We start from the raw sequence: 15,198 nt of genomic DNA, 5'->3' as shown, positions 1-15,198 counted from the left end.
ATTAAATAACTTACTTGAAGTAACACAACAGTGCATGCTGGATCCAGGATTCTAAGTCCCTTTTATATCATATTTTGAGTAACATTAAGCTGATAGTACAATTTCTTCTGTTCAGTGTCTTAGTGACATAGAGAGCTATCTTGCCGCCTTTTGGAATTACTCTCTCCATAATTTAACTCCCAGGGTATTTATTACTTTTATGAGCCTTAAAGCAGTCTACTTTTATTATAGATATTACCTGCTTGTCTTAATACTGTTGGAGATTTTAAGTTTACATCAGGACCCATGCCTTTTTTATATGTTAATAACATGGTATTTTATACATAGTAGGTAATCAATAGTGAGTGAATGCTTGCCAGAAAGTTATTATCTCTTGTAAAACATCATAAAGATTTCCTAACACCTCGTTCTTTATGTTAAAGGTGACTTTTTGGATTAGGTAAGCAAATGTTGGATCAGTGACTCACCATATCTTAACCATAATTTTTAAAATTATAGCTTCTTGCTCTTTGTATCACATTAAGACTTCTAAATCTTATCCCTGGTTGTCCTATTCTGTAGACTTTTTTTTTTTTTAAACATCTTTATTGGAGTATAACTGCCTTACAACTGTGTGTTAATTTCTGCTTTATAGCAAAGTGAATCAGCTATACATACACATATATCCCCATATCTCCTCCCTCTTGCGTCTCCCTCCCACAGTCCCTATCCCACCCCTCTAGGTGGTCACAAAGCACCGAGCTGATCTCCCTGTGCTATGTGGCTGCTTCCCACTAGTTATCTATTTTACATTTGGTAGTATATATAAGTCCATTCCACTCTCTCACTTCGTCCCAGCTTACCCTTCCCCACCCGAGGTCCTCAAGTCCATTCTCTACGTCTGCGTCTTTATTCACAGTTTCAATTTCAGTGCTTGTGATTGGTCTTTTCATATTTTCTATTTCTTCCTGGTTCAGTCTCAGAAGGTTGTGCATTTCTAAAAATTTGTCCATTTCTTCCAGGTTGTCCATTTTATTGGCATATAGTTGCTTGTAGTAATCTCTCATGATCCTTTGTATTTCTGCAGTTGTTACTTCTCCTTTTTCATTTCTAATTCTATTGATTTGAGTCTTCTCCCTTTTTTTCTTGTTAAGTCTGGCAATGGTTTATCAATTTTGTTTATCTTGTCAAAGAACCAGCTTTTCGTTTTATTGATCTTTTGCTATCGTTTCCTTCATTTCTTTTTCATTTATTTCTGATCTGGTCTTTATGATTTCTTTCCTTCTGCTAACTTTGGGGTTTTTTTGTTCTTCTTTCTCTAATTGCTTTAGGTGTAAGGTTAGGTTGTTTATTTGAGATGTTTCTTGTTTCTTAAGTTAGGCTTGTATAGCTATAAACTTCCCTCTTAAAACTGCTTTTGCTGCATCCCATAGGTTTTGGGTCGTTGTGTTTTCATTGTCATTTGTTTCTAGGTATTTTTTGATTTCCTCTTTGATTTCTTCAGTGATCTCTTGGTTATTAAGTAGTGTGTTGTTTAGCCTCCGTGTGTTTGTATTTCTTACATATTTTTTCCTGTAATTGATATCTAGTCTCATAGCGTGGTTGGAAAAATACTTGATATGATTTCAATTTTCTTAAATTTACCAAGGCTTGATTTGTGACCCAAGATATGATCTATCCTGGAGAACGTTCCATGAGCACTTGCGAAAAATGTGTATTCTGTTGTTTTTGGATGGAATGTCCTATAAATATCAATTAAGTCCATCTTGTTTAATGTATCATTTAAAGCTTGTGTTTCCTTATTTATTTTCATTTTGGATGATCTGTCCATTGGTGAAAGTGGGGTGTTAAAGTCACCTACTATGATGGTGTTACTGTCAATTTCCTCTTTTATGGCTGTTAGTATTTGCCTTATGTATTGAGGTGCTCCTATGTTGGGTGTGTAAATATTTACAATTGTTATTTCTTCTTCTTGGATTGATCCCTTGATCATTATGTAGTGTCCTTCTTTGTCTCTTGTAATAGTCTTTGTTTTAAAGTCTATTTTGTTTGATATGAGAATTGCTACTCCAGCTTTCTTTTGATTTCCATTTGTATGGAATATCTTTTTCCATCCCCTCACTTTCAGTCTGTATGTGTCCCTAGACCTGAAGTGGGTCTTTTGTAGACAGCATATATATGGGTATTGTTTTTGTATCCATTCAGCCAGTCTCTGTCTTTTGGTTGGAACATTTAATCCATTTACATTTAAGGTAATTATCAATATGTATGTTCCTATTACCATTTTCTTAATTGTTTTGGGTTTATTATTGTAGGTCTTTTCCTTCTCTTGTGTTTCCTGCCTAGAGAAGTTCCTTTAGCATTGTTGTAAAGCTGGTTTGGTGGTACTGAATTCTCTTAGCTTTTGCTTGTCTGTAAAGCTTTTAATTTCTCTGTTCAATATGAATGAGATCCTTGCTGGGTAGAGTAATCTTGGTTGTAGGTTTTTCTCCCTCATCACTTTAAATATGTCCTGCCACTCCCTTCTGGCTTGCAGAGTTCCTGCTGAAAGATCAGCTGTTAACCTTATGGGGATTCCCTTATGTGTTATTTGTTGTTTTTCCCTTGCTGCTTTTAATATTTGTTCTTTGTATTTAATTTTTGATAGTTTGATTAATATGTGTCTTGGCCTGTTTCTCCTTGGATTTATCCTGTATGGGACTCTGTGCTTCCTGGACTTGATTAGCTATTTCCTTTCCCATATTTGGGAAGTTTTCAACTATAATCTTTTCAAATATTTTCTCAGTCCCTTTCTCTCTTCTTCTTTTGGGACCCCTATAATTCGAATGTTGGTGCGTTTAATGTTGTCCCAGAGGTCTCCGAGACTGTCCTCAATTCTTTTCATTCTTTTTTCTTTATTCTGCTCTGCAGTAGTTATTTCCACTATTTTATCTTCCAGGTCACTTATCTGTTCTTCTGCCTCAGTTATTCTGCTATTGATCCCTTCTAGAGAATTTTTAATTTCATTTATTGTGTTGTTCATCACTGTTTGTTTGCTCTTTAGTTCTTCTAGGTCCTTGTTAAACGTTCCTTGTATTTTCTCCATTGTATTTCCAAGATTTTGGATCATCTTTACTATCATTATTCTGAATTCTTTTTCAGGTAGACTGCCTATTTCCTCTTCATTTGTTAGGTCTGGTGGGCTTTTGCCTTGCTCCTTCATCTGCTGTGTGTTTCTCTGTCTTCTCATTTTGCTTAACTGACTGTGTTTGGGGTCTCCCTTTCACAGGCTACAGGTTCGTAGTTTCCGGTGTTTTTGGTGTCTGTCCCCAGTAGGTAAGGTTGGTTCAGTGGGTTGTGTAGGCTTCCTGGTGGAGGGGACTGGTGCCTGTGTTCTAGTGGATGAGGCTGAATCTTGTCTTTCTCGTGGGCAGGTCCACGTCTGGTGGTGTGTTTGGGGGTGTCTGTGGGCTTATTATGATTTTAGGCAGCCTCTGTGCTAATGGATGGGGTTGTGTTCCTGTCTTGCTAGTTGTTTGGCATGGGGCGTCCTGCACTGCAGCTTGCTGGTCATTAGGTGGAGCTGGGTTTTGGCATTGAGATGGAGATCTCTGGGAGATTTTTGCCGTTGATATTACATGGAGCTGGGAGGTCTCTTGTGGACCAGTGTCCTGAACCGGGCTCTCCCACCTCAGAGGCACAGCCCTGATGCCTGGCTGGAGCACCAAGAGCCTGTCCTCCCCAAGGCTCAGAATAAAATGGAGGAAAAAAAGAAAGAAAAAAGAAGGTAAAGTAAAATAAAATAAAGTTATTAAAATAAAAAATAAAAAATACTTAAGAAAAAAAAAATTTTTAAGTAAAAAACAAACAAAAAAACGGACAGACAGCACTCTAGGTCAAATGGTAAAAGCAAACCTATACAGACAAAATCACACACAGAAGCATACACATACACACTCACAAAAAGAGAAAAAGGGAAAAATATATATATATCGTTGCTCCCAAAGTCCACCTCCTCAATTTGGGATGATTTTTTGTCTATTCAGGTATTCCACAGATGCAGGGTACATCAAGTTGATTGTGGAGATTTAATCCGCTGCTCCTGGGGCTGCTGGGAGAGATTTCCCTTTCTCTTCTTTGTTTGCACAGCTCCCGGGATTCAGCTTTGGATTTGCACCGGCCTCTGCGTGTAGGTCGCCTGAGGGTGTCTGTTCTTTGCTCAGACAGGACGGGGTTAAAGGAGCAGCTGATTCGGGGGCTCTGGCTCACTCAGGCCGGGGGGAGGTAGGGGTACGGATGCAGGGTGAGCCTGCGGCGGCAGAGGCCAGCATGACGTTGCAGCAGCCTGAGGCGCGCCGTGCATTCTCCCGGGAAAGTTGTCCCTGGATCACGGGACCCTGGCAGTGGCGGGCTGCACAGGCTCCCGGGAGGGGAGGTGTGGATAGTGACCTGGGCTCGCAGACAGGCTTCTTGGTGGCGGCAGCAGCAGCCTGAGCGTCTCATGCCCACCTCTGGGGTCTGCGCTGATAGCTGCAGCTCGTGGCCATCTCTGGAGCTCCTTTAAGTGGCGCTCTGAATCCCCTCTGCTCGCGCATCAGGAAACAAAGAGGCAAGAAAAAGTCTCTTGCCTGTTAGGCAGCGCCAGACCTTTTCCCGGACTCCCTCCCGGCTAGCCGTGGCGCACTAGTCCCTTCAGGCTGTGTTCACGCAGCCAACCCCAGTCCTCTCCCTGCGATCCGACTGAAGCCCGAGCCTCAGCTCCCAGCCCCCACCCGCCCCGGCAGGTGAGCAGACAAGTCTCTTGGGCTGGTGAGTGCTGGTCGGCACCGATCCTCCGTGCGGGAATCTCTCCGCTTTGCCCTCCGCACCCCTGTTGCTGCGCTTTCCTCCGTGGCTCCGAATCTTCCCCCCTCCGCCACCCATAGTCTCCACCCGCGAAAGGCCTTCCTAGTGTGTGGAAATCTTTCCTCCTTCACAGTTCCCTCCCAGTGGTGCAGGTCCCGTCCCTATTCTTTTGTCTATGTTTTTTCTTTTTTCTTTTCCCCTACCCAGATACGTGGGGAGTTTCTTGCCTTTTGGGAGGTCTGAGGTCTTCTGCCAGCGTTCAGAAGGTGTTCTGTAGGAGTTGTTCCACATGTAGATGTATTTCTGATGTATTTGTGGGGAGGAAGGTGATCTCTGCGTCTTACTCTTCCGCTGTCTTGAAGCTCCTCCCATTTTTTTTAAAACAAATCATTATTTTATCAGAAGTGTGTAAGAGTTCCATAGGAGAACTTTGGAGAGTTTGTGACAAGTTTATAGAAAATTTAGCACATAAAATAATGAGGAGTATAGAAGAATAATAATATATAACTAATATAGTGTTAGCATACATCAAAACAAAACAACAAATAATCCAATGCAACTCAGTCGATAAAAGATATGAGATTATTTACAGAGTTATAAACAGCAAATTTCTATGCACATAAAAGCCATCAATAGGAATTTAAGAATTTGTAATTAGAGAAATTAAAATACAGCAAGTGTAAGACATAATTTCATACCCATCAAGAGGGTTAAAATGTAGAAGTCTGATAATGCCGAGTGTTGTAAAGGATGCTGACCAATGGAAATAGATATATGCTGGTTGTAGGCATATAAGTTTGTCCAAATATTTGGAGGGCAATTAGGCAATATGCATTAAAGTTGAAGCTGTGCATAGTCTTTAACTCAGGAATTAAGTACTGAGGAAATTCTCACATAGTTGCATGTGGATATATGAGCAAAAGCATTTACTACAGTTGTACAAATATAACAGTACAGATCGTTGGGATATGCCAATACCTAAGATTTTAAAAGTTTGTTAGGTTTTTCATAGTTTACTTGGCAGCTCTGGCTTGTAGTTCTTCCCCACAGATCTAACAGGTAGTTCTACAGGTAAAGGAAACCACATAGTTACTCTGTGAGGCATTTCCAACCATGTAGGTTTACAGAAAAAGCCCCATCGGGATAGACCTCCACTGTTCTAGGGTGTGATAGCTTAGGAGTGAATATGATTTGAACTTAATACATTTTTAGAGGGTGTCAAGTTCAGAACCAGGCAGATCCATCTCCTGACCCTAAACATGGTCCTAAAGTAAATTGCTTGAGGAAATTGGATCACAAAGGTTATAGGCAGCGAATTTTGAAGTGTGTCTGTATTCCATAGGAGATCAAAAAAGCCCAACTGAAAGAATTGTGGACTGACTGACATGACAGCTGTGGATTGAGCAAAACTTCTTTTTGAAAGGGCTGTCTTATCTTGAAGATTATGACTTTGGAGGAGCTAAGGTGATTGACAGTGGAAAGAATAAGAACATGTGAAATACCTTAAAAATTTATTGACAAATAATTTTGCCTATGTTACACATAATAAAAAAAACCTTTACACTTTGGAAAAAAATATAATGCATTTTTCTGGATACACACAAATTCGTTGAAAGTATAAAAACAGATTTGGCATGATAAACACTAAATTCAGGATCAAGGTTAATTGGGAAGAGAGGGAAGGAAATGAAATTGTGTCACTAAATCCATGAATGCTGCTTTGAAGCAAAAGTAGCCTTGTATTATTTTGTTTTAAACTGGGTAGCTACATGACTGTTTATGATATTATTCTCTATACTTCTAGGTATGCTAGAATTCTTTCTCAATTTTTAAAAATGGGTAAGTAGATGATGAAGAAATTGATATTTGCATCAAACCAATCTGAAAACTATGGAGATGGAAGGAAAGAGTGGGGTGAGATTGAAGTAGATTGAAGGGGAAGCATGAACTCATGAAATATCACCCAGATCAGTGAGAAGGCAGGTGGATGTTTCAGACTAACAGGAAGAACACAATGTGGGAATCAACAAGAAATGGCTCCCAGGTCTCAAGTGTTAGAGTGAGACTTAGGAAGATGCAAACTGGTTTCTTCCCAACAATGCCTGTGGTGAGTGGAAAATCAGGGACCTGAGTTCTTCCCCCTGGCTTTGCCCTTCTGTAAGGGAGGTTAGTATGAAAGTCGGTGTCTGCTGGGCCACACTTTCCTCATCTGTAAAAGAGTAGGAGAACTAGGTACATTAGTCCTGTCACATTTTCATGAAGAGATTTGTGGCTTCTACCTCTAGATTGCATAGAATTACTCTTGGTTTCTAACTGTAATGTTTTATTCTCAAAATTAGAATAGCAAAATAAAATATCTCCCCCGCACCTAAACTACTACGGCATTTTGCCTTTCATGTATCTTGGATCAGCATCTTTAGACTTGTTCTTTTAAAATGTTCTGGTCTCTATTCATTTTCAAACATTTCCTTTAATTCTTAATTTTTTCACAGTAAACAAAATCCATTTCCCTACCCTTTTGCTAAATGTTTTTTCTAGTGCATATCATTCATTAATAAGAGAACAATTTCCAGAGTTGTCTTGGAAACAAATGTAAGAAATGGAGTCAAAATATGGTGCTACTAGTTATCACAGCTGAAATTTACTTAAATTCCCTAATTCATAAGTAAAAGAAAATCCATATGCACTGGTTATATTTATATCATGTATTTCCCATTTCAAAGATAAAATAAGAATCAGGAAAATAAATGCCCTAATAATGTATTTGATTCAAAAGAAAAATCATTTAAACACCAAATAACTTCAACAGCAGCAAAAGAAATATCTTTTACAACAGAAGTGTTGTTCAGGACTAGACCATTTGACTTGGGAGAAACAACTTGGGTAATGTGACAGAGAATCTTGACAGAATTTGTCCCAGTCAGAGTTTCATTTTAATAACTGTTTTAAGTTAAATATCTACCAAATCAACTGTAGTTGATTCCAGTAGTGCTCCTTTACTGTGTATATATATAGTATAAATAAAAGTATTTAAATATATACATATGTATTTAATTTAGCTGTGTTAAATGGCAGTATATGTATCTATCAAGCTTTTCTTAGAGTTTCGCTTGGTATTTTCACATCTCCAGTGTTGTGCACTTTGGAAATCGAGAGCAAAGAAGTAAAAAATGAGGAAGTAGGAACTAATTGGGCACCTTCTTTGAAAGGATGAATGAAGTCTTTGAATAGAGGCTAAACCCCAGTGAAATAAGTGAAAATAAGCAAAAAGTACAAAACTCTATATAAACACAGTATTTTTACATTCCTTTCATATCATACCACTGGACATATTCCAGTCCTTCAGATTGTATCATCCCAGTGCAACCACTTCCGTCTTCCTCCTCTGTCTCTTTAAATATCTGTCCATTAGAAACAGTAAGCACCTCCCTGTAAAAACTGTGAATCATTAGGTAAATGAAATAAAGAGAAGCAGAAGTGTAAGTTGGATGCAGAATGAGCAAAGCAGTGAATTGATAAACAAAGAAAAACAGAAATATTCTCTAGTGCTGAATATCAGATCAACTCAGCCTCCAGGAATACTGACCCTTAAGCAACTCTTAGCAGAAACTCAGAGAGACAGTGTGGTCATCCAGAACACTCAGATGACTTCTAGAGTTGTCGGCCTGTTAGGTGGCCTAATACCAGTCTTGGTTATATTCTAGGAGGTCTGATCTTGTAGATGAAACAAAGGACCAGGAATCTCTGGGCAGTGACAACCCTTACCAAGGATTGTATCGGATTGACCAAAAAGTTCATTAGGGTTTTTCCGTTAACGTCTTACGGAAAATCCGGAGCGAACTTACTGGCCAACCCACTAACAATTGTCATTTGCTTCAGAACAGAACTCACCTACAGCCTGGTAATACAAAGGGAATATTAAAAAAGAATATCAGAGAATCAGCTAAATTATCTACAGCTGCACTGTCCAGTACAGTAGCCACTAGCTACTGGTGAATTTGAATGTTTTAAAACTAAATAAAAATTAAAGATGCAGTTCCTCAGTAGCACTCTCCACATTTAAGTACTCAGTGGCTGACGTACTGGACAGCACAGATACAGGACATTTCCATCATCGGGGCAGTGCCATGCCAGAATATTGTGGTCCATGAATCAGCAGCATTGGCATCACCCAGTGGTTTTTATTTATTTTCTTAATTTTTATTTTATTTTATTTTTTAAATAAATGTATTTATTTATTTATTTTTGGCTGTGTTGGGTCTTCATTGCTGTGTGCAGGCTTTCTCTAGTTGAGGTGAGCAGGTGCTACTCTTTGTTGCAGTGCACGGGCTTCTCATAGTGGTGACTTCTCTTGTTGTGGAGCATGGGCTCTAGGCACTTGGACTTCAGTAGTTGTGGCTCACGGGCTCTAGAGTGCAGGCTCAGTAGTTGTGGCACATGGGCTTAGTTGCTCTGAGGCATGTGGGATCATCCTGCACCAGGGATCGAACCTGTGTCCCCTGCATTGGCAGGTGGATTCTTAACTACTGTGCCACCAGGGAAGTCCCCCAGAGGTTTTTAGAAATGCAGGAACTTGGGCCCTAGTACATCTTTATGTGATATGTGTGTACATTACAGTATTAAAGAGTAATGGTCTAAAGCTCATTCCAGGCCTCCAGTCATTAAAAGATAAGTGGAATACAAGTCAGAAAGCTGAGACAGAACAGCTCAGTAGATTGTACAGGAACTATCTATGTACAAGAACTATCTGGGTTCATCCAAGTAACCTTGGATGCATAACCTCTTTCTGTGAAGCTGAGATGACTAATATTCTGTCTAGTTTGGTCAAGACTGGGTAGGTAACAAATATACTAGCAAACAAATAACAATAACAGATAACAAATCCCAATAGTACTTACTATTTGCTTGACACTCTTTGCTGGGCAAGTTAGGCGTTTTCTAAATTATTCCACATAAGTGACCTTTAAACAATTTTACTGATGATATAATTTAGCCTCAACAAGTATAAAAATCATGCCCATGATCACACAGCTAAGAAATGGCAGAGCCAAATTTGAAGAAAAGAAAAAAAAGGTTTTTTCCCTTAGTCAACAGAAAATTAAGAAATATGTGCTGTTATTTTTGTTTCAAGGCTTAGAATTTTTAACCATAATTACTACTGTGGCAGAAATTAAATAAACCTTATTTGAGATTCAACTAAGAGAATATGACTAAGAAAGATTTTCTGTCCAGGCTCAGCAGTGGTGAAAAGAAATATTTATAATTTCCTTAAAAGCTTTTAGTCTTTTGGAGAGGCTCTAATCTGCATTAACAGAGGTTTTACCCTTGACGTGACATTCAGTTTTATCCTCTGTGCATTTAGAAACCTGAACTTCAGTTTCTCTCTGCCTCACTTAATGGAGGGCCACTCTTCTGCATGCATTATTAACTTTAACTCCTACTGTTGTCTCCCCAGAATCAGACAGCACTATGATCTCCCATTAGGTATGAGAGCAAACTGCAAAGTTCTTAGTAATGCAGGCAAAATTGAATTATTTTACTGGGGAGCATAGGATTCGGTAGTGCAACCAAGCAACCATATCAAGACAGTAGTTAAGAAAATGTGTTTTGAACAATTTTTATACTGACCACCACAAGCAGCTACTTGTTCACTTGGTTTATTGATAAAGGCTACCCTTACACAAGTTAAAGTAATGAATTCTTTAAATCATAATCAGAATTGCAAAAGCAGCAGTCAAAGCTGGTCTTTTACAAGTGAATTTTTCATTTTTAAGCAGATAATGCAAGCAACTGTTTTCTCAGTGGAGATTTTAAGAAACTTAGAAGCCTATAGAGTAAAAAGAAACTTTAGTGAAGATTAGCCAAGAAATTCCCATCAAGTATAGAATAGTTCCTATTTATAGTTCTTTGATATCAACTATTTATTATTTAATTACCAATTTTCCCTATCTTACATTTTTGAACACATATTTCATATATTCTAAGTTGGCTTATGTATTTAAACATATTGCAAGTATCTATTTAATATCTAAATATAAATATATGATTTTTTAACAACAAAATGATTTGATAAGAGATGGTAGCACACAGTACATTCACATTGTGTGGTGGAAACTAAATTTCAGAAACTATCATTTGTCCACTTAAGTCAATCAGGTTTGGTGATGAGTTTGGAGAAGTGATTGGGAGAATCAAGTATCTTTAGCCTAACTAATAGAAGTTTAAATAATTAATGGACTTTCATGTGAAGAAATTTTGTGTAGCATCATAATGCAGATCTAGGGTCAGCAAATGATTAAGCAATGGTGGAGACAAATTCTAAAGCAATAATTTCTAACAATACACTTTAAAAAATTAATCTAAAAATAATAAAAAGAAATAAAAACATTGGGTTGTAGGTCACAGGCTAATCTCTTGGGTGAGCTCATTTCATTCCATCCTCAGGGAGAAGAGTTGTAGGTGGATCAAAGAAAATTTGAAGTTCTGAGAGACTTCAAATCAGTGTGCCAATGGGTGGGGCTTTAGGGGCCATATCAGTGGAGGTCTGAGTGTTCTTTCTTCTTGTAGTTTTTGTTCCTTTCCTCTCCTGCTACAGTGCTGATAAGGTAGCCTGATGATTACTTCTGCCTGTAGGTGTTCTTACGTTTGGAAGGTAAACCAATTGTCATAATATAGAAGCCCAGTGCATTGGAAATTAGTTTAGGCAAGCTTTGCTCCAGGTGTAAAGAAAAAGATGTCCATAGCCATCATGGCTTTCAAGGGAACTGGCATGGAGGACATTCCCCTAGCTAACATCTTTTTTGGGCCTGCAGATGAAGGCAAAGAATAACCACCTGATTTTTTTTTTTTATATTGTCTGGCAATATGAAATGTTGACAGGATAGCTTGTCAATATTCAAAAAGTGATAAAGAATTAAATTTTTTTTCCTTTTATATTAGTTCCTTACAAAATCTGAGTTAACTTCTTTTGAAGGCACAATGTCGATATTCAACAAATATCAAAAATAAATTTTATTAACAAATGCTGGAGAGGGTGTGGAGAAAAGGGAACGTTTCTACACTGTCGGTAGGAATATAAGTTGGTGCAGCCACTATGGAAGATAGTATGGCGGTTCCTCAAAAAGCTAAAAATAGAGTTGCCATATGAGCCAGCAATCCTGCTCCTGGGTATATATCTGGACAAAATTATAATTCAAAAAGATATATGCACCCCTATGTTCATAGCAGCACTATTCACAATAGCCAAGACTTGGAAACAACCTAAATGTCCATTGACAGATGAATAGATAAAGAAGATGTGATACATATATACAGTGGAATACTACTCAGCCATAAAAAGAAGGAAACAATGACATTTGCAGCAACATGGATGGACCTAGAGATTATCATACTAAGTGAAGTAAGTCAGAAAGAGAAAGACAAATACCATGTGATATCACTTATATGTGGAATCTAAAATATGACACAAACGAACCTATCTACAAAACAGAAATGAACTCACAGACATAGAGAACAGACTTGTGGTTGCCAAGGGAGAGGGGTATGCAGGAGGGATGAAGTGGGAGTTTGGGGTTAGCAGATGCAAACTATTATATATAGAATGGATAACAATAAGATCCTACTGTCTAGCACAGGGAACTATATTCAATATCCTGTGATAAACCATAATGGAAAAGAATATTAAAAAAAAGAATGTATATATGTATAACTGAATCACTGTGCTGTACAGCAGAAATTAACATAACATTGTAAGTCCATATACTTCAATTAAAAAATTAAAAAATTAAATTTATAACTTAACCTTAGACAATATATTTAGCAGCTCAGGACAAAGTATTATGAATGTTATTCCTCATTTCATTGTTTCACATACATATGGCAGTTACAAACATAAAGTTGTTATCATACTGTGTGTTCTACCCATTAATAAATGATATTACCATTTCAATATATTTGCCTTAGCAAAATGTAGAAATTTACATGAATTTGCTTCTAAAATAAACACCTGAAATTACTAATTGTTGATTAGAGTCTCTGAAGAGTTGATTAATTCATTTATTAAATCAACCTATGATTCATTAAGCCAAAGTTTTGACAGATTAAATAAAGAAACTGTGTTAAAAATTTTTTTTAAAAATTGCAACCATTTTCTCAGTTGTCTTTCATCTGTATGTCTGTTAAATTTACTTAGACATAGTTGAGTTGGTGATACTTTGATACGCAAAGAAGTTCCTTGTTTTAACAGCAAACCATCCACTAGAACACATCTAAATTCTCATTATATAATTTGACAGTGAAAAAAAAGAAGGCAATAGAGTGACAGGTGTGAGAAAATAAAAGACATTTACAATAATGTAGAACAATAATAGGACTTATTATTGGGTGCTTACTATGCACCAGGTATGCAACACATTTCACAGGTGATGACATATTTAATTCTCATAACAACTAAAGGAACAAACTACCATTAGCATCACCATTTTCAGATGAGACCAAAGTCACATCTCTAGTATATGGCAGTGCTGGACTCAAACTCAAGTCTCTCAACACCAAAGTCCATACTCTCAAAAGAAACCTACTGTTTCTTTTGTAATCAGTAATGTGGTTAATAGTATCATTAACAAATAGGGACACTTTCAAGATGGGCAAATAAATGGGACAAAAATCTGTGTAAATATAACCTTAATGTTGCAGAAAGTATTACAAGCTACCCGCTGAATGTATTAATAAATGTTAGAGATTCATGTTTTTGGAAAAGGTTATTTGGATTTCCACTTCCAATTAGGATGTAGGAGTACATAAACGAACTTCACTCCTATGGTAGCAGCAAGACAAAAATATTATGCTAAAATGCATAATTTTTATAAAACAATTGAAGAGAACTGGACATTAAGATGCCTTAATGAATTAAATTCCAGAGAGAGAGAGAGAGAGATGAGCCCTTTATAGGTTATCAAAGTGCCACTTCTACACCTGAGGTCAAGCACCTACTGTGGGAATAGGTAAATGGGAAAGTAAGCCCATCCGCATAGAGAGAGAGAGCCTTGTAGAGACAATGTAAAATCAGCCAGTTACTAATAGAAGACAGAAAATCAGTAATAAAAAATTTAAATATCTTGGCCTGGCAATCTTCTCACTTCCCTTTGCAGAATATTGTTGAGTAAAGGCAGTGGAGGTGAGAGGGAAAAGCAGTCTTTCAGCAGACTTGTGCAGCTACACGATGCTTAATATTCCAGGGATCAGCTAGAGAAGAAACCGAAAATGAACCAAAACTACCTAAAATTGCAATCTGAACCACTTCCAGCTCAAACTCTGACAAGATCAAAGAGATTAGCTGAAGAGTAAAAAGAGGGCCTTAATCCAATTTGAAACCACCGCTGAATGCAATCAATTTATGGTAACAGGCCATACAAACTCAACTCTTCATGGAATCTGAAAAATCATTCCTTTTTACTAGTTGTCCCCTGAGAAAGGAATATTACTGAAACTCCCTAGGAAAAATAATAACACAACAGCAACAAAATATTTTATAGTTTAATCTCTATTTAGTGTACATGCCCAGCATTAAATCTTTTTAAAAAAATAAGCAGGGCTTCCCTGGTGGCGCAGTGGTTGAGAATCTGCCTGCCAATGCAGGGGACATGGGTTCAAGCCCTGGTCTGGGAGGATCCCACATGCCGCAGAGCACCTGGGCCCGTGAGCCAGAGTTACTGAGCCTGCATGTCTGGAGACTGTGCTCTGCAACAGGAGAGGCCACGATAGTGAGAGGCCCGCGCACCACGATGAAGAGTGGCCCCCGCTTGCCACAACTAGAGAAAGCCCTCACATGGAAACGAAGACCCAACACAGCCATAAATAAATAAATAAATAAAATTTAAAAAATAAGCAAAGAAGCAGGGAATGTTACCATAATTAAGAGAAAAGATAGTCAATAGAGGAAGAGCAACAGATGACCCAGATAGTGTAATGAGTAGGAAAAGTTTGAAAGGACTATAACTATGTTAAGAATCGCAAAAACAAAAAACGAAAACAGAAAACAAAACAAAAAAATAGTTTGGGACAAGAAATGGAAAATTATGGTATGGAAAAGGAATATATGTAGTATATGAAAGAAAACTTCTAAAACAAATATATGATATTTTAAATGTAAAATTATTTAAAATAAATTTAAAGCAGTATAAATCAATTACCCCCTCCTATCCTTTGTGCTAATTTTGGATACAGTTCAGACACAGCAGAAGAAAGGGTTAGTTATCCTTATACAGATTAATAGAAATTATCCAAATCGAAGCACGGAAACAAAAATAAAACAATGAATAGACAACCAGTGACCTGTAGAAAAACATCCAATTTCTAACCTATTTATAATTGGAGTCAAGAAAAGAGAAGAGAAAG

At 37.6% G+C, this 15,198-nt stretch overlaps 1 non-coding gene across 1 annotated transcript; it reads right to left on the bottom strand.

Annotated features, from left to right (window-relative positions):
- Positions 1–5,827: 5,827 nt before the first annotated feature.
- On the bottom strand, positions 5,828–5,958 carry LOC114236372 (small nucleolar RNA SNORA18). Its single transcript, XR_003622352.1, has one exon. It is a non-coding gene; the product is annotated as a small nucleolar RNA SNORA18 (small nucleolar RNA).
- Positions 5,959–15,198: the final 9,240 nt, after the last annotated feature.

The sequence above is a fragment of the Balaenoptera acutorostrata genome, chromosome 16 (assembly GCF_949987535.1).
Source record: "Balaenoptera acutorostrata chromosome 16, mBalAcu1.1, whole genome shotgun sequence".
Classification (NCBI taxonomy): domain Eukaryota; kingdom Metazoa; phylum Chordata; class Mammalia; order Artiodactyla; family Balaenopteridae; genus Balaenoptera; species Balaenoptera acutorostrata.
The sequence above is the reverse complement of the archived record's forward strand: the minus strand, read 5'-3'. Positions and strand labels throughout refer to the sequence as shown.